Genomic DNA, 25,494 nt, shown 5'->3' on the forward strand with positions numbered 1-25,494 from the left:
AATCCATGATCAATCGCATTGAAGCCATTATCATCTTGCAATCCCACATGTTGATTATCATGAACATTCATACCCCCATAGCTATATCCATTTGGTTGCTCATATGCAGCCTCATGAGGCTCTGTGACCACACTTTGCATATCCTGCATGTTATCTCCCAGTATTTCTTGATACCTGTCTGCAGATGGGCTTAGAATTATGGGTCCCTCACCCGAGTACCCTTGAATCTGTATGTCATTGAACCCTGTATGATCCAAAAAGACAGATTCAATTTCCCTCTCCAAATCATCATCATAAACAGGCTTCCAAGCTCGAGATTGTTGCTCACAAATGTGGTTGCAAGGTAACCCTGACACTGATGACATAGCATCACCCTGTTTATTGTTGGAACACCCAGTTAGCATTCCAGGATAACCCAAATCCAAAGAACCTTGGCAACCAGCTTCAGAAGCAACATCACTGTTGGAATCACCCATATCACTCACCCTCTCTAAATCAATCACACATACTTGTGGCCCATCTTGTAATATTTTATTTTCCTCGCATACATATTCATGTACATCATCCTGCTTATAAGCATCATAACCAGATAAGAATGCAGTAATGATAGCATCTTCTTCTTGTCTTAGATCTTCAAACTCTGCAATCATGCTTTCAGCAAGAAGCATTGGTTCCTGCTGTTCTTCACACATATGATACGACACCTGAGGAATACCCTTCAAATGAGCACTTTCATCGTCATGAGAATCCTCAAGTTTACACAACTTACATGCTTCACAGCCCAAGAGGAAACTATTAGCGATGTCCTCTTCCTCGTGTATTGGGTCTTGAGCACCTGTCCTGAAGCTCTCTGAATCAAGTGTCTCCTCAAGCATAGGCATACACACATCATGTGATATGATTATAGGACCCTGTATGTCTGCACCCTCAAACAAGGAAGACAGATTATACTTGCTCAGTTCACCCATTGCATCTTTATGAGGCTGTAGCAAAGCATCGCTTTTGTCACTGTGAAGGCCTTGTTGCTCACTAATGGCTTTTTGTAGTCCCAATTTAGCATAAACAGCCTCCACAATCTCTGTATCAGCCTTGAATAGCAATTGATTATCCTCCATAAGACATGCATCGACAACCACTTCTAAATTGGCTCGGATCGTTGCTGGAACACTATCACAGCTCACATTATACCTCATTTCATCACCCTTTTGCTTTTTCTTTTCCCAAGTAAGTTGCTCCTGCTTTAGGTTCATGGAACTCGCATAAATAAGTGCATCTGCAAAATCACTCCATCGTTTGGAGTGATACTCTGCTAATTCCAGCACTTCATCTTTTAAATCAGGACTTATAAGGTATGCAAAAGATGCAATCATCATGTTTTCTGGAACCCCTTGATTCTTCATCTCTATCTCGTAACACCTTAGATAGCTTTCTGGATCGAAACCATCAAATATATTGACCCTGTTATATACCAATTGCACGGCAATTTCCACCGCTTCCTGAATTCGCTTTTCTTCTTCAATCTTCCTGAACCGCTCTTCATGCTCTTTCATCTCTGCATATAAATGCTCCATTTTGCTAGCCATCTCTACGTACTCTCACCCCAGCGGTTTCACGTCGGGTTCACCAAAGCTGTCATGACGTGGGCGGTGTCGCTGGGGAAGTGCGAGACTTCTGGCTGTGAGAGTAGCTTTCAAATCCAGCAAGGAAACCAAACAGATAGCTCTTCAAGGAGCACCACCAACAGAAGCTGGTACCATCAAAGATCAAGTACCCAACTATACATGTGCATCCTCAAAGCCAATGATACATATAAAAACTGACATTAACATGGCTTGTCTCATCTCATATGGCTTTGCACTCCAGAAAATCACCTCATGGTATTCACATGAAAGATACACATGGCTATCATGGAGCATCAGAGGCTCAACATCCAACAAAACTATAAAATCAAAGCCAACATAGACACCTCATATACATGACCAAACCAACCTTCTTATGGTTCCAAAACCCAAGAAAAACCATAACATTGTGACCTCATGATCAGCAGCAGCTGCATAATCATTCCAGATAGCACACATCTTGAAGACGTGAAAAGCATCCATGAGCAATATTCCAAGATTGGGCTTGAAGAGATTCCAAACCAAGAAATCTCCAATTTGCTTCTGTCACACCGAGACAGGCCACTCTATATGCATTTTCATAGTCTCCATTGTCAACGTAATGTTTCATACTCCAAGAGAGTAGAAGATCTAGTGTCTGCATAGAGTACTCATGGAGGCAAAACAATCTAGACCCTTGGAACCCATCCACATATCCATGAAAGTTTGGTGATGCACGGGAAAACCGGCAATTCTGATATTTAGTGTGCCACTTCCTTCATATCATAAACAATCACATTTCCACCTTCATCCACTGCAGCCAATTGAGACTGTTCTGTTGATAGATCTAGGCACCGTATGGCACTTAACCTGAGAGACATAATAAGAGTATGCTACAAAATGGAATAGTAAGAGCATGATACCACTTTGTTTTCCATGGACAGAAAAACATAGAATAGAATCCGTCTGATGTAATCAGAAGCACCGTAGTCCTGCGAGTGCGCTAGAGAGCCTTCCCTTATGCTGCGCTTCTGTGCGCCTTATGCCCAGCAGCAAAGTGATCTGCTTCTCTCCCCGACTGTCACAAGGTTCCAGCAAGCTCTACACCTCCACCAGTATTACCAGCCCGGCCTTCTTCTTCAGAGCGGCTCCACGCCTCTGCTCCCGAGAATCACCAACAAGCGGCCACCTTCAGAATGACCAGGGCCTTGCGCCTCTGGTTGTCAACCTCCCTTCTCCTCTTCCCTCCTAATCCCTTCGCTTTACCTTGCAGCTCCCCTTGACCTTGCCAGCTGCGCTCCCTTCAGTTCCCTTTTTTCACCAAAGCTTCCCTCTCTGCTGTAGCCCCCCGTCCCTTCCCAGTATCCTGGTTCAGCTCGCCAGCAGCACGAGCTTCTCTCCACTCTCCAGCGCCTCTGCACTCTGTGCCTCTAGACGACCCCCTCCCCTTTCTTTTTCTGCTCATCAACCCCCCCAGTATTACCAGTCCCCCCCCCACTACTCACGTCCAAGGCCACCTCTTTTTCCCCGTCTGCAGAATTCCCCTTTGCTCCTTCTTTTTGCTGCGCCAGAGAGCTCTCTGCGTATGGCTGCCTGGCAGCCTTGTTGGAGGGTCACCACCACAGGATCCCTTTCGAGCTACCAGACTGTCCTTCCTTGTCTCTGCCCTCTTGTACAAATACCCAGTCCGGCAACTTCACGGCGGCTACCTCTCTTTTTTTTCTGCAGCAGCTGCCGCCCACCATCTCTAGAACCCTTGGAAAAGCCTCCTTTTCACGAGGCGATCTCCCCTTTTTCTCTGCAGCCCACGCTTCCCCGTCACCTCCACGCTCACCAACCTTCTCGAATATACGGTGGTAGCTGCTCAGGCCTCCACGCATTCCTTTTCCAGCTGGCCAGGTTATTAACATTTTATTATTTCTTGTAAGGTCTACAAGTTGGTCACCATATGCCTTTTCACACCAATGCCCATTGTCACCTTGGCCCTTTTATCATCAGTTATTCCCCATGCTTTCACACACTCAAATGCGACCTTCCAAGTGCCTATCTCTAAATGCCCTGTATACCTCAAAAGAAATCAACCATGCCAGTGTATCACTTTATACTTGAAATCACACTATATTTGAACTCCTATTTACAGAGTACTAGCATATCAAGCCCATGTACAGTTTATACATCACTGTTTGCATGTCCTTGTCTCTGAATTCATGTGAATTGATCGCAGAGAAGATTTTCCCTACATGGACGTGTCACAGCACGACAACGTCAGAAGCCTATCAGAAGCCTATCAGGAGCTAGTACATCCATAACTAACTGTCAGGTCCCCATAACCCCATAAACATAACTAACTGTTAGGAACCACTACATCCATGAGATCCCAAAATTATGGGGATTCCAAAAATTATTATTATTTAATTTTTCTCATAAATGTAATTTATTGATGAAAAACTCCATGTTAGTATATTTGTATATCAAAAATATCATTTTCTATTTATAAAAATGAATTTGTGTTAAACCTGCAACAGTAAAGTTTTAACAGTCTCTCTCTCTCACTCACTCCCTCCCTCTCTCTCTCTCTCTCTCTCTCTCTCTCTCTCTCTCTCTGAGGATCTCTTTGCTTTAGCTTCTTCCTCTGCTTAGCTATGAGGCCTTTTTGCAAGCTGTGTGTGTAGCCCCTTGTGAAGCTAGAAAACGGAAGGTTGATTTACACATTCGTATTCCTGAAGAGTATGGCAGCTCTAAAAAACCCATCCTACTGATGCACAACCTGTCCAAGCTCGTAGGATAGCTAACGAGAAAAATGTAGATCTTTGGGTTGATGGGCATCTCTATCCAATTGACCCTCCATTAAGAGCAAACCCTCCTTTCCGCAATTTATCATCTTTTATGCAATTTGTTGGTGAAGGAGAGCTTGGCTTGTTAGGATACTGTAGAAGATTGATACAAGTGGAGCTTGGCAAACCCATATTCTCCAATCTCAATTGCAAGCATCACAATTCAGCCTTTTACAATGTCAAGGACTTAAAACATCATCAGTGAATAAGCAAGCCTCTGGTATGTCATACGAGGTTGCTCAAAAGGTCTCCCCATGACTGGATCAAAGGCAAGGAGATTTTTGGAGAAGCCAACAAACATAGAGAATTCAAAGCAGACTTGGGGACTTTGGAGAGACCTGTGTGCAATCACCACAAATGTAGATTGTCTAATGCCAGCTCTTGTAAATATGCGCAAACAACTTTGGATAAATGTAGATTGTCTAATGCCAGCTCTTGTAAATATGCGCAAACAACTTTGGATAAATTTCAATAACATGGTTCGCATTATGAATCGAAGTAGCACAACTGCCCAAGAACGAGCATCATTCCAACAACATATCATAGAATTCACCAAAAGTGTGGTAGGTGCTTGGGGAGAGAGTAAAGTAACACACTATATGGTAAGTTGTACAATAAAAAAATAAACTGGTGTTTTAACCAACAAATATGAAAATAAGATTGACATTGACAAAGGTGAGGACATCATGCAAAAAATTAGACTGTTTAGTTGTTTTCAATGTCTTATGATCCCTTTGTGCAGACTTATTCCTTATGCCTATGTTAGGGGTTTAAGGGAAGATGTTTCTAGTCTAAAGATTGCATTTGGCAAAGAGGGATATGTGCCAAAAAAAGGGAGCATTTATAGTTTCTCTTTGGACATGTGAAAAAGAGATGAAAGATCCCTGCTCCCTCCGTGTAACGAATTCGGGGGTGCTAGTAGCGGAAGTAGTACTTCTTGCGCGGGGGCAAGGCCTCTCACACTCGGGGCCTCGCCCACGTATGTCCGGACAAGAGACTAATCCCTTGGTTCTTCCAAAACCGAACTCGGAAATACTTCCCTTGCGCCTGGAAAGCACGGGCGATTCCTCCAGGATATTTTTACTCTAACGTAGTCAAGGTCATCACACTGACCAAACTGATCCAACCGAACCTGTAAGTCACTTAGTCAGATCAAGGAAGAAACTTGCACTTGGATCATAGAGACTAACACTTTTTTCCTCATCGAGAGGTACAACCGTTGATTCTTTTTCATAGAACAATTACTATCTGGGATTTACTTCATCTATCGTACCATAACAGAATTGAGTCTCATTTTAGGGATCTTATCACATCCATTCACATCCTATCACATCCCATTTACATCTTATCACATCCATTCACATCCTATCACATGTAGTAGCTTTTTCTACTTTGATACTGATAATGGGACTTTTTTTAAATTTCTGCCAATTGCTTGGCCTAGATAAAGGTTCTTTTTCTCGATGATTATTTATTCTTTCTCAATTTCTCAAATGAATTATATTCAATATTCCTCTTTTGAATAAAAGAATTCATGGGATTTACAAAATCAATTCTACCCATATTTCCACTTTTGATAAGTAATCTTAAATTGAATTATACTGAAAAATTTTCTTTTTTCCATTTAATTTCTTGGACCTCAAATATCATGGGAATTCCTCTTTTTGCATTTAATTATTTGCATTCCAATGTCATGGGAATTCCTCTTTTATCATAAAATAAATCTATCTAAAATTTCTCTTTTATTTAATAAAATATCTATTAATTCAATATGCCAAGAATTTCACTTTTTCCATTTAAATGATTGAATTCCAAATATCATAGGAATTTCTCTTTTATCTTTTAAATATAATTACCATAATTTTCTCTTTTCTTAATTATGTAATTATACATAAACCTTAAAAATTAGTTTTCCATTGAATGTGACAAAAATCATTCTTTTAGCCTAGGATATTCAATCCTAGAATATGGTAGGAAGTCCTCTTTTCACATTATGCATAAGAATGAATTATGTATCAATTTCATAAAAATTTTACCATAGCTCCGTTGCTATTACTAGCAAATTTTAATATTTTTTAAAAGAATAAGACATAGTAATGTAATTATGATAGTATAACTATCTTTTAGCCTTAAATCCAATTTATGGATTTATCTCATAATATTACCATAATTTTCAAGCATATAAGTATAAAAATTTATTTTCTTAACCTCTAGCTTCACAAGCCTAGAGTTTGATTTGTGAATTAAGAACTTCTCCATGAGAAGCATCAATTGAATAGAGAATTGGTCATAGGAATGACCATTCTTTGGGGGAGAGAGAGATAAACATAAAAACATTCTAATTTAAGCACAAATGTAAACTTTTCTTAATTATTCATTATTACAACACTTAAGAAAAGCTTGATTTGCATTATAAACACTTAATTAAGAAACTTCTCAAGCTTGAGAGGGTTTGAGAAGTGAAAACATTGAGAATAGTATAGAAAAAACCATAAAATCACACTTTACCTCTTGTTTTTGCTTGCTTCTCTATCATAGAAGAAGCCCCCAACCAAAATCAATTGGTTTGTGTGTTGAAACGAAAGCTCCAAGGATGGTTGAAGAGAGAGAGAGAGAGGCTCCACTCTCTCCAAAAGTAGAGGATTTTTAAGGGATAATAAAAAATATCATTATTTTAGTATAATACTGGCATGGTATAGTTCACAGATTTTTTTACAAAGGACTAAGATCTATTTATAGGTGAGGGAGGCCTCTAACGAAGTCCAACTAGGTTCTAGAATTTTCCAGGTTCAGTTTGTCTGAATTTGGACAAGATTTGGACCTAGTTTGGCTACCTTTTGATTTGGTTTGATCCACGAGAGAGGAGAGATAAAAATACCACAATTTTTTTGAGTTAAAAACTCCACCACGAGACATTTTCTCTCTCCAGGCCAAAATATTTTATTTCAAAGAGGGGAATAATTATAAGATCAGAAGGGAATAATTATAAGATCAGAAGGGGAGGTTCTTACACCTTTACACCTCAAAAGCTGGAGGAAGGAATCTTACAAGAGACTACCTATGTGAATGATGAGATTACTAGTGGATGGGATGCTATTTGGCACATGACATTAACACGGAGTTTGAGGAGGCGGCTAGAAGTAGACCAGAGTTACAAATCCTTGAGGGTAGGATGTTTTATGTGTGGGAGGGCAACCATCCTACAGTGGCTTGGACACAAGCTATCAAAGAAAGATTTTCTCAAACAAGAGCAAAGCACCATCATGTATTATGTACGATCATTGATCCTACATGTGTGAGCAAGGTCACTCTCTTGGCAAGTCTAAAAAAGGATGAATTAGTAAGTTGCTTATAAATTTATGTTTGAGATCTTGATCATGTGGTGTTTTTCTCAGGCAAATTATAATTTTTTGTGTCTATTTTTTAAAGCTTGAATACTCATGCTTTGGTAACCACAACCTTGTGGGACAAGATTGTAAACTGTGTCAACATTAGTGCTACCAATCATGATGATTACATGAAAGATTTTCCATAGAGAGATAGAAAGTTAATAACTTCGATTAGAAAGAAGAATACAAAAGACACCGAGCCTTGGTACCCTCTTACTCATAGATACTTGGGCAAGCTTGTTTATAATGTAAGTATTTGATAGCTTGAGCTTTGCTTAGTACTCATGCTTTGCTTTAAAGTGTCATGTGTTGAGATTTGATGTTATGTGAAGGTTAAAATTACTCAAGCCTTGAAAAAAAAGCTTGAGCAAGTGTTCTTGACCATGGGAAAAGCTGAGGCGAAAAAAATTGAAGCCTAGGAGATAAAGGAATTGGCCACGAGATATGGTGATCGCATAGGGAAGGTATTTTGTAGTGTGTTTTGGAATGGTGAATTGCATGCTATTGAGATTAATATAGTGTGATTCTAATTGTGTTTTACGACAATATTAATTTTGGATATAGTGTATTAAGAATGATTTCCATTTGTAGATCCTTAACATTATTGATCCTATAAGCATGGTGATGCATGGTGGGCTAAAGTGTGGTCCTTAAAGTGGGATGTGGATAGCTTTACAACACTAGAGAAGCTGAATTTATTAGCATTGTGTGTGATGTACAATAGAGTCCAGAATATTTTGGTTGGGTTTATTGGAGGCAGACAAGACAACCAAAAATATGTTTGGCCTTGTGCGTGGAGATCATATCTATAGAAACTAAGTCATGGTTTTCTTTAGCTATTTGTGTTTACTTGTTTGTAATTTTTGCAAATATGTCATATGCATACTTTCCTTTGTGATGTGATTTCTTTTTGCTTTGAAGCTGGCTTCGAAAAGAGGTCACTCTTGAAAAGATTTTGCAAAGGGCAAATGTTGTCCTTAAAGATTTTATGGATGAGCCTAATGGCCGGGTAGTGCCCAATGATTGCTTGCTCTATGATTATTACGAGGAGATAAAGATTGAGAAGAGGAAGAAATTGTTCCCTCTTGAGACAGACAAACAAAAAATAAAAAATCATGGTGACATATCTCCATTCGTAGTGTCACATCACCAATCTCACGGTGTTAATACCACGCCACCATTCACAATGCCACATCACTAATCACAATGTTAATGCCATGTAACCATTCATGGTTCCACATCACCAATCATGCCATCCGATCATGGTGTGACTGCCATGACATCTATGCACAATCATGGAATTTAATTCTTCATGCTCACAATCACACCATTCATGGTGTCACATCACCATTCCACGATGCCATGTCACCAATCACAGTGTTAATGCCACATCACTAATCATGCCATCTGATCCGGGTACCAAGGAAAAGAGTCCCCACGCCCCTTAGCCAGCGCTTCAAGCAAAATTCAAGGTAGACACACCACTTACACACCCAATATGAAATTGCCATTTTAAAAGATTCGGCTGTCTTTAAAATAATCTTTCAATGAAGCCATAGTATTATTGATCATAATCCGCCAAAATATCCAGTCCATTGTTTTACAAAAATTATCATCCGGACTCTCTGTTGAAGACCAGTTGGTCAACCAACGAGATCCAATATCAAAATTCTGTTCATAAAAATAATTTCCTTCGAGTTCATCCGAATCTTCCTCGACATACGCATGGGTGTCCTAGCAACCGCAAGCCCGTGCATCACTTGGTCTGAACCCTCTAAGATCCTACTTAGGTGTACTAGCACTTCACTCAGGGACCGCTTCGTCGGTCCTCGCCCATCGTTATTGAAAGTGCACCATTTTAATTGTACTCGGCTGGTCAAGACCTCGACAGGCTTTGCCCCGTGAACGACGTCCTTTGACGACTCCCCACCAACTATTGCAACAAATCTCTCCTTAGTTTTAAAATCTTAAGCAAAATACTTCCTCTAGCATTCTGGCGTAAAACAGTCCTTTAAAAAAAAGCAGAATTTATATGCAAGTAAAATTCCCAGTTGGAGCTTGATTCACAAAACCCTTTTTCCCACAATCCTGATTTTCTTAATGAGAATCATTGGTCTCGCATCACGGTAATCCATCAATTTCACTGAATTTTCAACTTAATTCTTGGTGATTTTGGTTAAGGAAAAAACTTCTCTAATTCAACGATAGTGAATTCTTTGTATCAAAGATTTTGAATCGATCATGAGGTTTTTGCTCGATTCAGATTTGAGAAATGGGTAAGTAATTTAGTGACCGCCATTCTCACGATCGTGGTCCAACGAAAAATTATTCAGTTTACTTCTAACTTGGATTCCTAAGGATTTTCTTCAGATAAATTAACGGAACTTCTAACTGTAAGGAAAATTCTAACTTTATGAAATTCCTTCCTTCCTAACCACATTAGAATTAAGAAATAGTTCTATACGAGAAAAACAAGATTTTATAAAAATACTCTTCTTCCAATAATCCAATTTTGCATGTATATCATTTTGTTGATTTATCCACATATAAATATCTTAAAATATTCTTTCCACCAATTTAATCTTCAACGTTAGTCTACCCTAACTTCCTACGTGAAATTATGGTCAAAACTCTTCTTTTATCATCAAAATTAATTTAGACCTTTTTCTACTTAAATACAATGAAAATTCCTCTTTTTAATTAAATAAAAATATCCATATTTTAGAATATGCCAAAAATTTCTCTTAGCATTTAAATGATTGAATCCCAAATGTCATGGGAATTCCTCTTTTAACATTTAAATTCTTATGCATAAAAATAAATTTATCAAAAATTTCTCTTTTCTCTTAATTAAATAATTATGCATAAATACTAAAAAGTATTCTTTCATGAATATGATAAAAATCATTCTTTTTGCTTAAAAATTCTAAACCTAGAATATGGTAGGAATTCCTCTTTTAGTATTATGCATAGAATAAGATATGTATTTTTTTTCTGAAAATTTTTTCATAGCTTCACTGCTATTACTGATAATTCTCAAATTTTCTACCTAAATAAAAACTTGTAATGAAAATATGATAGAAATTCTTCTTTTAAGCTTAAAATTAAACTATGTATACATATCATAATTTTAACCATAATTATAAGCATAATTATGATTATTTCCCTTGATAAAGCTAAACTAAACATTCCTCTTTTTCCAATTTGTTAGGATAATCCTTTTCTCATTTAGAATGAGTTAAAGTAATTTTTATCTACTCATAAACAATCTAAAAAGAAATAACCATTATTTTTACCAATACAAAATCATGAAAATATGAATTCTTAATCCTTAGCGAGTCATCAAGCCTAGAGTTTAGTTTTGAAATAAGAGATTATCATTGAGAAACATTCTTTTGATAAAGATTTAGCCATAAAGATGACTACTCTTTTTAAGAGAGAGATTTACTCAAGGAAAGCATTACAATTAAGCATAAAGATTAACTTAATTCTAATTAAACATTAAGAATCATAGGGAAAGCTTGATTTGAATAAAAACCATCATTTTGAAAGCTTCTCAATCTTGAGAGGGGTTGAGAAGAAGAAAGTCATTGAGATAATTGAAAAAAACCATAAAAATTAGTCTTACCTCTAAGTTTGGCTTGATTCTTTAATTAGCCAGTGAAGCTCCCAACCAATCAATTGGCCACCAATGTGAGATCCCCCCTCCGAGGCTCTGGTGGCGAAAGCGACATCGGCCTCCCACGTGGGGCAGGGATGCACAATCGAGGCCTCGCCCCGTAGATGTCCAGAGAGACGAGAGGCGAGCCTGGCCGGTTCCTCCGAAAAAACCGGGCCCGAAAAGACTCCCCTCGCCCGGAAGGCACAGGCAATTCCACCATGGGAAAATCTTCTAACGGGGAATAACTCTAACGAGTTAATGTCTTAACTAGTTAAACTAATCTGACTGAACCTGAAGTCACATGGTCATATCAAGAAGAGACTTGCACTTGGTCCATGGAATCACCACTTTTTTCCTCATTTACGAGACACAGTCGTTGATCCCCTCCCACAAAATAAGGTCTTCTCAAGATTTAATTTAAATAACGTAACTAATCGTATCTAGTTGTTTCACAAGAATCCTCCGATCTAGCCTAACCCCATCTGGCCCATGGGTTAGACCAATGTATTGGTGGGATTCCTTTATAAAGATTTGGTTGTGTTTTTGGCCGAGTACCGAGGAAAAGAGTTCCCTGGTCCCCTAGCCAGCGATTCATGCAAAAATTAAGGTAGGCATACCATGTACACACCCAATATGAAATTACCATTTATAACAGATTTAACTAGCTTTAAAACAATCCTTCAATAGAAATCATAATATTTCTGATCATCATTCTCTAAAATTTCGAGTCCATTGTATTACAAAATATGTCCTCTAGACTCTTCGTTGAAGACCAGCTGGCCAATCAACGAGATCTAGTATCAAAATTTGGTTCCCAGAAATCTTTCCTTCTTTTAGTCCATCCGAAATCTTCCTCAACATATGCATGGATGTCCTAGCAACCGTGAGCCCGTGCATCGCCTAGTCAGAACCCTCTAGGATCTTCCTTAGGTGTCCTAGCACTTCACTCAAGGACCGCTTCGTCGGTCCTCGCCCATCATACCAGAAGCACACCATTTTAACCGTACCGAGGGCTGGTCAAGACCTCGACAGGCTTTGCAGCGAGCGACGTCCCCTTGACGACTCCCTGCCAGCTGTTCCAAACAAACCTCCTCTTAGTAAAACACATGCCAAATGCTTCCTCCAGCATTCTGGCATAAAACAGTCCTTTGAATGAAAAACAGAGGTTCCAATGCAAGTAAAATTCCCAGTTTGAGATTGGTTCCACAAAATCCTTTTCTCCATAATTTTCGGTTTCATAATGAGGATCCTTGATCTCTCATGAGGGTAATCTACCCATCATTTTGTCTGTTTGTCCAACTAGATTCTTGGTAAGTTCGGTCAAAGGAAAAACTAGTTTAGTTTCGGTAGTCTATTCTTTGTATTTAGGAATTTTGTATTTAGGAAGTGGAATCAGTCACACTGAGTTTCATATCAAGAGATAGACAAGTAGGGTTACTATCCGTCCCTCTTGTAGTCTAACCAAATTCATTCGGTTTAGATTTAACAAGGATTCCCTTTAAATAAATATCTAATTTTGGGTAAATATCAATTTAGTGATTTTTTCAATTAAAATATCCAAAGATATTCCTTATGCCACATAATTTCTCGACCTTAATTCATTAGGTAGAATTATGGTGGAAATTCATCTTTTGACACTAAGATTTAATTCAAATCCATCTTTTCTTAAATATCATAAAAATTCCTCTTTTAACTAAATACCAATACCTATTTTTTTGAATAAACTTAAAATCCCTCTTTTTCTCATTTAATGAGTGCAATCCAATTATCATGGGAATTCCTCTTTTACCATAAATTAAATCTATCTAAATTCTTCTTGAAAATAACATAAAAATATCCATTATTTCCATTAAACTAGAAATTCCACATTTCTCATTCAAATGATCGAGATCCAAATATGGTGGAAATTCCTCTTTCATCATTTAAATTTATCTATGCAAAAAGATAAATTTAACTAAACTTTCTCTTAAAAGTTAAATAAAAATCTCCATTGATTCCTTTACACTAGAAACTCCACTTTTCTCATTTAAATGGTTGAATTCTAATTATGGTGGGAATTCCTCTTTCATCATGTAAATTTATCTATGCAAAAAGATAAATTTAAATAAAATCCTTCTTTAATTTTTAAATAAAATATCCATTATTTTAGTATTCCAAAAATTTCTCTTTCCTCATTGGAATACATGGAGTTCTATTGTCATGGAAATTTCTCTTTTATCATTTAAATGAATTACTAGAAATTTCTCTTTTTCCTAATTAACTATTTATGCATAAACATAAAAATAAAATTTTCCATTGTTATGATGAGAATTATTCAACTAATCTAGGATGATTAATCCTAGAATGTGGTAGGAAGTCCTCTTTTCATATTATGTACAAAAATGATTTATGTATTAATTTCTCAAAAATTTTGCCATAGCTCTACTCTGCTATTACTGATAATTTTTTAATAATTTCAAAAGCATAAAGTTTTAGTAATATAATATGATAGAATAACTATCATTAGGATCAATATCCAATTATGGACTTGATTCCTAAGTTTTTCATAAATTAAAAAGCATAAAGGCATTAAAAAGCCACTTCTTTGGCCTCTAATTTGACAAGCATAGAAATTACTTTTAGGTTTGAGAACTGCTTCATGAGAAGCATCATTTGAATATAGAATAGGTCATAGGAATTACCATTCTTTGGGGGAGAGATAGACATGCTTAAAAAAACATTTTAATTTAAGCATAAATGGAAACTTTATAAGATTTATCACTAAAATTCATTAGAGAGCTTCAATTGCATTAAAGAGCCATTTGATTGAATGCTTCTCAAGCTTGAGAGGGGTTGAAAAGTGAGAAACATTTAGAGATTAAGAAAAAAAGACCATAAATCACACTTTACCTCTTATTTTGCTTGATTCTTTAGTCTAAGGAGAGGCCCCCAACCAATCAATGGGTTTAGTATGTTGATGAAGACTCCAAAGAAGGTTGAAGAGAGAGAGAAGCTCCAATCTCTTCAATTTGTAGAGGATTTTTAGAGGATAATAAAAAATAAGCTTATCTTAGAGTAGTATCAGCATAGTTTAGTTCACATATGAGAATACAAAAGAATGAGGGTCTATTTATAGGTGAGGGAGACCACTAACTGAGTCCAACTAAGTTCTAGAATTTTCTAGCTCTAGTTTGGCTGAATTTGGACAAGATTTGGACCAGTTTGGCTCCCTTTTTGATTTGGTTTGATCCAGGAGAGAGGAGAGATAAAAATATCTTATTATTTTTGAGTTTAAAACTCCTCCACACATGTGAAATAGGTGCCTCCTTGAAGGCTCCCCCTTTCCTTACTCTACCAAGGTGTCAAAAATGAATGATTACTCTAAAATATCTCATTTATTTTAGTAATATTTCATAATTTTTAACTAATAATTCTTATACTCAGTAAACTCTTCATCTTGTGTGGGAATTTACTCATTTTTGGGTATTTTCTTTTATTCATTAGATTTATCTCATCCCAACACTTGGATTAATCTTATTGGTCCATAGATAGTTTAATTGGACCATAATCCAAAATTTTCAAAAAAACTTGACCCTTAGGCTAAGGTCTTCTAAATCATTTTTAATTAATTCTAATTGCACCTTAGAAATTTTATTTTAATTTTTTATTTTAGGTAAATATATTTTTAATATTTATAGAATTTATAAATCTAAAAATATCTCAATATTGGTTTACCACTCTCTGAAAATTTTTTATCTCACTAGGCAAAACAAGGAAAAAAAATATTTTCTTGTATTCATAAACATGGAATGATTACAGGATAAACAATTAAAGGCTTAATGATTATTCAGGTTGAGGAGGAATCTTACATCCTCTCCCACTTGAAAAATGCGAGATGTCCTCATCTCGCAAAGTGGGAGTAATCCTTTGCCAACTCTTCTTCTTTCTCCCAGGTGACGTCTTCTAGAGGAAAGAACTTCCACTTTACTAATAATTCTCTGAGGACTTTGCTCCTGAGAATCTCCTCCCGAACGTTACTCGGGCTGGGTACATAATTCTTAAGCAAACTGACATGGAATACATCATGTACCTTGAGATATGGAGGAGGCACAAAAGAAGTTTGTAGGCTAGATCGCCCACTTTCTTTATGACAACATATGGCCCACAGTGTCTGGGAGAGAGCTTCTTGTACTTCCCTAAGGATAAAGAATTTCTTTTTGGTCATACTTGAATAAAAACCGTATCTGATTCTTCAAACTCTCTCTCTGACCTCTTTTTATTTGCATACTGCTTTTGCCTGTCTTGGGCTGCCTTTATATCTTTTTACGGATTGATTGTCATCAAGCATTTGTCTGGACATTTCGACTCTGATCAATGGGTCAGACCAGGTTAACAATGTAAGGCAATCTTGTCCATACAAAGCTTTGAAAGGACTTATTCCAATGCTTCGATGATAAGAAGCATTGTAAGCGAATTCGACCAGATGCACATGACTTAACCACTTCTTGGGTTCCCTGTCGCTCGCAACATGACCAAAGGATATCTTCTATTACCTAATTCACCCTTTCAGCTTGGCCATCTGTTTTGGGGTGATAGGCTGTGCTGAGATCCAAGAAAGTTCCTACTGCTTCAAAGAATGCAGTCCAGAATTTTGATGTGAATTTGGGATCTTTGTCACTTACTATCCTCTTGGGTAAACCATGCAATCTGAAGATCTCCTTAAGGAAAACTCTGGCAACATCCACTACAGAGTATGTTTTTTTCACTGGAATCAGATGGGCAACTTTGGTTAGCATGTCAGCTACTACCACAAAAATGGAGTTGTAACCTGATTGTACTGAAGGTAATCCAGTGATATAGTCCATACTGATACATTCCCACTTCATCTATGGGAATGTCTAGAGGCTGCAGTTTCCCTAGCATCTTGACTCTTTGAACATTAAGCGTTTCTGCACATGATCAAGTACATCCTTTTTGAGTCCTGGCCAGAAGAAGCTTTTCTTCATAGACATATAGGTTTTTATAAACCCTGGATTTCTAGCTATCAGGCTATCATGGGCTTCTCTCAGAATTCTTCCCTTTATTCCCTCATCATTGGGGATACATAGCCGGTTATTATAATACATGCATACTTCATCCAATTTGTACCCAAGAACTCGATTCATTTTCTGAGGAGTCTTGCTTTCTTGCATCAGAAGGGTAGCAATAGGGGTAAAGAATTTGTCCTGCATGATTTTCTCCTTTGCTTCACTAATTAATGGATTTGACACCACTATAATTGCCAGCAAGGAGGCTTTTCTTTACTGAGCACGTCTGCAACCACATTTTCTTTTCCCGGTCGATACTTAATTTCAAAATCAAATTCCTGCAGGGTCTGCATCCATCTCCTTTGACGCATGTTGAGATTCCTTTGGGTGAAGATCCACTTCAGACTTTGATGATCTGTCTCATCAAGGTGAACCTTTTTCCCAAAAGATAATCTCTCTACAACTTCAGAGCATAAACTACTGAGAGTAACTCCAAGTCATGGATGGCATAATTCCTCTCGTGTGTTTTGAGTTTTTTGGATTCATAGGCCACTACATGGCCTTCCTGCATAAGAGCATTGCCTAAGGCAAACCCACTCGTATTAGTAACTACCTCAAAGGGTTTGGTAAAATCTGGCAACTTAAGGACTGGGTTGGTTACTAAGGCTGTCTTCAATTTGTCAAAGGCACTCTAACACATTGCAGTCCACTGAAAAGTGTACTCTTCTTGAGAAGGTTAGTTAAAGGAGATGCTATCTGAGCATACCTAGGTATAAAAATCCTATACCATCCAATTAATCCTAGGAATCCTTTGACTTCCTTTACTATCTTGGGTCCTGGCAATTCTACTACTGCTTGGACCTTTGCGGGGTCAGGAGAAATCCCATCCTTTGATACTATGTCGACCAAGTATTCCACTTGGTTGATAGAGAAAGAACACTTGCTCTTTTTTTCAAAGAGTTGGTGTTTCCTTAGGATTTCCAGGACCTTGCACACATGATCTTCATGATCTGCAGTATTCTTTGAGTATACCAAGATATCATCAAAGAAAACAAGAACAAAATCATCCAAGTATTCTCTGAGAATATCCTACACATAAGACGATTAAATGTCACCGGGGTATTAGTCAATCCAAACGGCATGACTATGAACTCATATTGCCCATAGCAAGTATTGAATGTTGTCTTTGGGATGTCCTGCTCCTTGATTCTGATCTGGTAGTACCCGAATTTGAGATCTATCTTTGTGAACATTTGGGTCCCACTTAACCGATCCAAAAGTTCATCCATCCTAGGAATAGGATACTTATTCTTAATTGTTAATTGATTCAATCCTCTGTAGTCAATACAGAGTCTTAACACTCCATCTTTCCTCTTTTGAAAGAGAAAGGGCACACCCCAAGTTGAGACACTGGGGGTCTGACGAATCCCTGCTCTAATAGTTGTCTTAACTGCTCCTTAAGTTCTATGGCTTCAGGGACTGGCATTTTGTATGCACGCTGGGCTACTGGTGGCTGAGCTCCGGGGGTTAATTTGATCTCAGGATCTACTTCACAAGACGGAGGCATCTCAGTCAGCTCTTCAAGAAACACATCTACATACCCACTTAACCACTCTGGTTCTTTAGCCTTGCATTTTATGTCTACTGGATTCATTTTAACGACATACACAGCTTGCGTCTTTCTGAGCCCTTTTAATAATTTAGAAGCCTTGACTAGTTGCAACCCTGGGGATCCAGAAATTCCAATTCCTTGCACTTTATTCTCGTGAAGGTCAAGGAAAGAGGTGGTTCCTTTGTGACAATGAATGTCAGCGTGATTCTTTTGGAGCCAATCCATTCTAAGGATTCCATCATAGATTCCCAAGGGTATGACTCTGAATTGGCACTTTGTTACGTTCCCATCTAGGCTAAATTGAATAAGGTCTGTCTCAAGGGTGTGTGAAAAGAATCTTTCCACACTGGCCAATTCCACTTGCATAGATTTCCCTGATTTTTGATTTAGGACTAACTTACGCAGACATCCTAGGGAAATAAAAGAATGAGTATACTGCCTGAATCAATCAAAAGCTTGAATTGCTTACCTTGGTACTCTACTGGAGCCTGGAGGACTGAGAATTGACGGTTATTCCCCTGATGCTCTATTGCTGCTGCATAGATCTCTCCTTTCTTTTCCTCCACTTCTTCAGCAATAGTGACAGCTTTGGTTACTGCAGTCTGAGGTGGAACTCTCTCTCTTTGGTTATTCCAATTATGGGAGGGAGTTTGGAGACTGCTTTGGATGGGGGCTGCAATCTGAGCTGGCACTCTTCTGGGGGGGGAGCCTTGATTCTGGCGCGCAGGGGACCCTGATTGGACTCATACGAAGGAGTCTATCTTTGAACTCTGGGACCCTGGCTTCCTTGGCCCACAGAAGGAGATGGGCAATCCTTGAGCTGGTGCCCAAATCCCTGACATCCAAAACATCTGTTCTTGCTTCGAAGCTCTTCCCTTTGCATTCTAGAGAGAGCCGGAGTTCCTGAGAATGTACTTCGAGGGAAAGGTCTTCCTTCATTTCTGAAGCTTCCCGTCTCCACATTCTGGTTAGGACCTTGGTGTCTCTTTGGAGGCAGAAGGTTGGAAGAACTTCCCGGTGTCTGAAATCTTTTCAAGGATGTGGGAGCTAGCTTTGGGGAGACTTTCACAATAAAGGCTTTGGCGAAGTCCTTTGCCATTCTGACAGCTTCTGCCATGGACACTAGCTTGGCATTCTTGACCAGTGTGTCTAAGGGTTCGTTCATTCCCCGAATGAACCTGGCCATGAGTTTCTCTTCATCTAGAGGTGGTGAATATTTGAGTAGAAGAGCGAATGCCTGGTGATATTCTTTGATGGTTTTGCTCCCCTGGTTCATCTCTAAGAATTCATTCATTTTGGTTTCTAAGAACCCAGGGAGACAAAATCTCTTCCTCAAATAGGTTTTAAGGTCGTTCCAGGATTGAGTATTTCTGTCTAGATGGTTAGTGTCACAATGGTTCCTCCATGCCACCCTGGTTGTTTCCACTATTTTCAGCCTGGTAAGAGCCATTTTGCTTTGCTCATTGTAGCCTGTGATGTCAAAATATTCAGCCTCGCCCAGGTTCTCCTCTTTCACCTTTGAAGGGTCCTGGGCTGAGTTATATGAATAGCCTTGTGAACATCGAGGTCATGCTCTTCATCTTCAGAGAGAGGGTGTGGCTCACGGCCACGGTTTCCTCGTCTCATGATTCTGCCAAAAAATGATATATTATTAAATTTTTATTTTGATATCGTCCACAAGATCCTAAGACTTAAGAGGTTTGGAAAATAATTTCTTAAACAAGATAAATGATCTTATTGGAGATCTATGACATATGTCCAATAACAAATTTTTCTTTATGAGTTTGTCCATAAAAAATCACTTATACAACATGGAATTTTTCTCCAAAAAATATTTCTTTATTTATATAAAAGTTGCAATATGTACATAGAGCAACTCGGCTCTAGAAGTCAATCTCCACAAGGAGACGCATAAGACGGTGGTACTGGGCCATAGCCATGCCCTGATATAAACGTTCCCTTACTGCCAAGGGAGCTACTATCTTCTTCTTAGGAATAAAGCAACTAAGGAGTCTAAAGATTTGGTAGGAAAGTTTGAAATTTCAAGGCTTGGAGTGATATAGAATGACACCATGTATCACTTTCAGCTTCATCAGAATCATGGGCCAATGAGAGGTTCTGCCTTAGCATGACACGCTGGTCGCAAGAGGCATGTACATACTACCCTACAAACCATTTGTGCTACTGTCTCTTCGCTGGGTCAGGAAAATATAGATCCTTGAAATAGCATGCGAGTCTGGCAGCACGGCTCGTTCGAGTTGTAGTGGAAGAGATGAGATGCTCAAAGGCGAACGCAGTCATGTCTTGTGACTGGGTGAGGTCGGGAACACCATATAAGTGTGGAACTTCCATCTATAAAAATAATTTCTTTGATTAAAAATTCTTCATTAATAAAGCTCACGAAATGAAAATACAATACGTAAATGCTTTTTCAGAGTTTTTATTATCAATTTTCGATAAAAATTTGTTTGTCCTTATTAGCTTTCAACAAAGCCTGAAGTCACATGGTCAGATCAAGAAGAGACTTGCACTTGGTCCATGGAATCACCTCTTTTTTCCTCATTTACGAGGCACAGCCGCCGCTGATCCCCTCCCATAGAACAAGGTCTTCTCAGGATTTAATTTAATTAACGTAACTAATCGTATCTAGTTGTTTCATAGGAATCCTCCAATCCAGCCTAACCCCATCCGGCCCATGGGTTAGCCAACCACTCGACCACTGTATTGGTGGGATTCCTTTATAAAGATTTGGTTGTGTTTTTTCCCAGGTATGGAGGAAAAGAGTTCCCAGGCCCCCTAGCCACCGGCGATTCATGCAAAACTTAAGGTAGGCATACCATGTACACACCTAATATGAAATTACCATTTATAACAAATTCGACTGGCTTTAAAACAATATTTCAATAGAAATCATAATATTTTTTATCATCATTTTCTAAAATTCCAAGTCCATTGTATTACAAAATGTGTCCTCTGGACTCTTCGTTGAAGACCAGCTGGCCAACCAACGAGATCTAGTATCAAAATTTGGTTCCCAAAAATCTTTCCTTTTAGTCCATCCGAAATCTTCCTCGACGTACGCATGGGTGTCCTAGCAACCGCGAGCCCGTGCATTGCCTAGTCAGAATCCTCTAGGATCCTCCTTAGGTGTCGTAGCACTTCACTCAGGGGCCGCTTCGTCAGTCCTCGCCCATCGTACTAGAAGCGCACCATTTTAACTGTACCGAGTGTAAGATTCCTCCCTAGCCCCTCAAGATGTCCAGTATCTTCCCCTGTAATCAAATCCCTCTTCAGAAATATAAAAGATCTTGTTTCTACCTGTTTTTACCTAGAGAGAGAAAATGTTCTAGAGAGAGATTATTTAGATTTTAGATATTTTTGGATGAAAAAATATCTCTTCTTATTAAAATAAATTCTCTCGAAACAGAAGTTCAAAAAGATTTTCAGAAGGTGCATTAGAAATCAATTATAATCTGTTCAAAAGGCCTTATCCTAGGGGTCCAAATTTTTGAAAAATTTTAAATTAAGGTTCTGAGGGGGCAATCAGATTCATCGAAATGTAGGGAGGAGATAAATAGAAGAAATAAAGAAAATCCCTCCAAAAATGAGTAAATACTCACATAAGATGAAGAGTGGACTAAGGACCTAGTGCGCAGACATCCCTTTGAGGGGCGGGAGGATCGAGCGATGAAGCCTGAGAGGGCGACAGGCCGGCTTGAGTCCTCGCCAGCGGTCGACGATGAGGTGTATGGTCCCGTAGGGTTTTGCCTAGCATGTAGAGGCTGGAAGGCCGAATTCTAGATCATCGGCGGTATAAAGGAAAAGATTAAGAGAGCCGGTTTGGCTTGTATAAAATTGATTCATGTTTAAACTTTGTTTTTATAAATCTTGTCTTTGGTATGATTGTATTGTAGAAAAAGGTTGTTTTAACAAACCTTGTGAAAAGGGCCTTAATTCAGGCACATGTTTATTTATGTCAAACAGTGGGGTAGGATTAATTAGAAAACAAATTGACGCGTGAGTAGGGTGGAAAGTGGGAGGATGGAATGCCCCGACGGCACCATCCTACGGACGGGTGGACCCGATTAGTCGGGTAGCTTTCCAACAGATTAAGTGAAAGCCCTACGCTAGATAAATAGGTTCTTGGGCAACTCTATTCTAAAAGACTAGGCCAGCGGGCGGCTGTGCCTTGCATAAGATGAGGAAAAAAGCGTTGCCTCTAGAAATCAAGTCTAGTAGTTGCCCAATTTATGATCAATTGCCCTATGGGTGATTTGATGTTTAGAAGATCACGCTTTCCCTGCGGGATAGAACTAGGTCTTACCTATGAATCGTATCCTTGAATCTCTACATGGGGTCAAGGTGTCGATGAATAGGAAATTTTCTCCAAGTTAAGACTTAGTGGACTACCTTAAGTGTTTCCCCCATTGTGGAAGGGGGGGAACCTTACAAGTGGTATCAGAGCCGAGTTCCTAGGATTTATTTTTCAAAGGTTAACTATCAAAGGGATTAAAACAAGTGATTGTTTATCATATGTGGACGAATCAATCATCTCTATTGGCCATAGAAGTGATTTGAATATCCTCACATGTTGAGACAATCATCCTATGAAATTGTGCTTGTATCTTGGGGGTGCACACGCAAGATATTTGTACAATAAATTTGAGAAATAAGATTGGGGAGAAAACCTTTTGTGAGGAAAAACATAGGGTGATCAAATTAAGAAACTAGTGAGAGACTGAATGACTAGAAGGATAGACCAAAACTTGTTTAGAGAAATTTTCAGGATATATCTCATTAACTTGCATATTATAAATTATTAAGATTATAATTCCATTAAGATTTGAATAGTTGACGTGTGAATGCCATCCATTGGATGCTTTACACTAAGATGATCATCCAAGATCCAGAACCCATCTCAGACAAACATGGATCTAACTTCGGATGCGTAATTCCCAGAGGATCATGCTCTTAGATGTGTTAATCCCAAGATACTAGATGTGTAATTTTCAGAAAACTAATCATCTCAGATATGTTAATCTTGATAATCTTTGGATGTGTCAATCCCAAGGCACCAGATGTGTAATTCTCAAAAAAAAAATGAATGAAGATCTCACATATATTAATCCAGAGTGCCTTTAGATGTGGCACTATGATAAGTATTTTTGATAGTTTTGAGCTTTTCATGGATACAATGAAAGAAGCAAGTTCACCCTTGCTCATCTAAAAATCATAAGAAATGTCAAATTAGTTGGAAGCACTGTTGTCAATCTAACCACCACCACTGGAACTAGAATTAGACGCCATGAAATTACACCTTCGTGAAAGGTTTTGTCCTCCAGGATTTCGAGAGGATAAAATGAATGAATTTTTGTCCTCCAAGAAGGGAAGACCCTAAAAGAATATCACCAAACTTTTGTTAAACTTCTCCGATTTGCTCTAGAGATGGATGAGGTAACTCTTCTCCATCGATTCATTTGGAAGCTTAATCTACCTTGAATAACCTCATCAAGAATGTGAAACCATCCTCTATTTCAAAAGCCATAATTATAGCCAGAGACTGTGATAAAGTTTTTTTGTATAGAAAGTGTCGAGAAGGACATGAATCCTTTCATATTAATCAAGAAGAGGACTCCTAATTCAAGAGGACCGTCAAGCCCACCCTTGGCTACAAGAAATCATGAGCTAGAGCAAAAATTAGGTCAAAAAATAGGGATAGCAGGGGTAAAGACAATGAGCTAGAGCAAAAATTAGGTCAAAAAATAGGGATAGCAGAGGTAAAGATAATCGAATTCAACAAGTATTTCTATGAGTAAATAGAAGAGGATTGGTGCAAGATTCATATGAAGTAATGTGCATGATGATTGATGAATAGAGCTATTGTACAAGACGATACTAAGATTATGAAATTGCTATCATAGGTTAGATTGCATAAAGGATTGATTCCCTTACGTTTTTCCATGACAATTTGTTAAGTACCATATTACATGGAGGGGGGTATAGAATAAGGAATTTGAAGATACATAGCATATGAGAGGTATATGGATGCATGAACTTAGGATAATAAGGCCAATCAACTTTAGAATAATAGACCTCTTGGAGGCACAACAAAACGAGCCACACACATGAAATAAGGGACTCGGAACAATGTTTAGATAAAAAGAAGATTTCTACCTAGTGGGGACACCACTTTGAAAGAGACAGGAGGATTTACTTAGATACTACCCTAGCTCGCGAGATGAGGACATCTCGAATCTTTTAAGTGGGGGAGATTGTAAGGTCCCTCCCAAGCCATGTATGTATGTGTCTCTTTTAATATAGATTTCAATAAGAAAAGAGAGTGTAATTAGAAAGAGTGAGACAATAAGGCTAGAAACATTAGAAAAGTGTTAGAATAAAAATATTAGCTCCAAAAATCCTAAAAGAAATAAGAACATAAGAATAGTTCTATTAAGAGATAAGTATCCCCAAAAATAGAATTTTGATTTTAGGTGATAAGAGGTCATATTTAGAGTACTTTTACACATTTAGAGTCCATGCATACTAAAAATGTGGAAAAACAATGTGTTTCCAAAGATGGCGCGTTTGTGGCTATATACACACGTTTTTGCCTATTCTACCTATGCTAGCTTGTAGACCAAATGCCTTCCCGTTCTTTTGACTGGTTATATGATCATATTCTGAGTTTTTATCAGAGAGTTATGGCCGAAACAATTTGCTGTTTCTGTCAGGGTCTTTACATAGAGAAAACTGTGAGAAGACATCAAGTAGCCTCAAGGTAATCCTAGAGTTTGAGATGCATATATCCCTTCATTCTTATCTAATATCTCAGAAAAGAAGCTTAGATTTCTATAGTCTTTCGGAGGAAGAGACCAAAACTCCATAGCTTTTCTTTTAGAGAAAGAATAGTATGTCGTAGTACCCTTCGAGAAAGATCGTTCAGGGAGAACCTTTCCAGACTCAAACCCTGAATCAGACTATGACCAAGACTTAATCTCCTTCGTCAGTTTCAAGAAAAGACGATGTGACCAGTTCAGAAAAATTCAATCAAATCACCCACCGAATCTGAAAATATATTGAGACCTTTGATTTTGATCTGAGGATCACGATTACAGAATTCGAGGAATTTTGCTTGGGAATCAAGACCTGTGATCTAGAAATCTTGGGATACGGAATTAAGATATACTCATTATATTCAAAAGAAAATCAAAACGATAGAAACCCTGTTTTCTTAAAGGACTGTCTTACGCCAAAATGTTGGTGGAGGGAGCATTTGGTATATGTGTTTTTCTAAGGGAAGTTTGGTTGCCTGCCCAGGTCTTGACCAGCCTAGGTATGGTGAAAAATAGTGTACTTCCGTACGATGGGCGAGGGCCGACAAAGCGGTCCCTAAG

Source organism: Cibotium barometz, chromosome 15 (genome assembly GCF_041138505.1).
Source record: "Cibotium barometz isolate CiBa-2024 chromosome 15, ASM4113850v1, whole genome shotgun sequence".
NCBI lineage: Eukaryota > Viridiplantae > Streptophyta > Polypodiopsida > Cyatheales > Cibotiaceae > Cibotium > Cibotium barometz.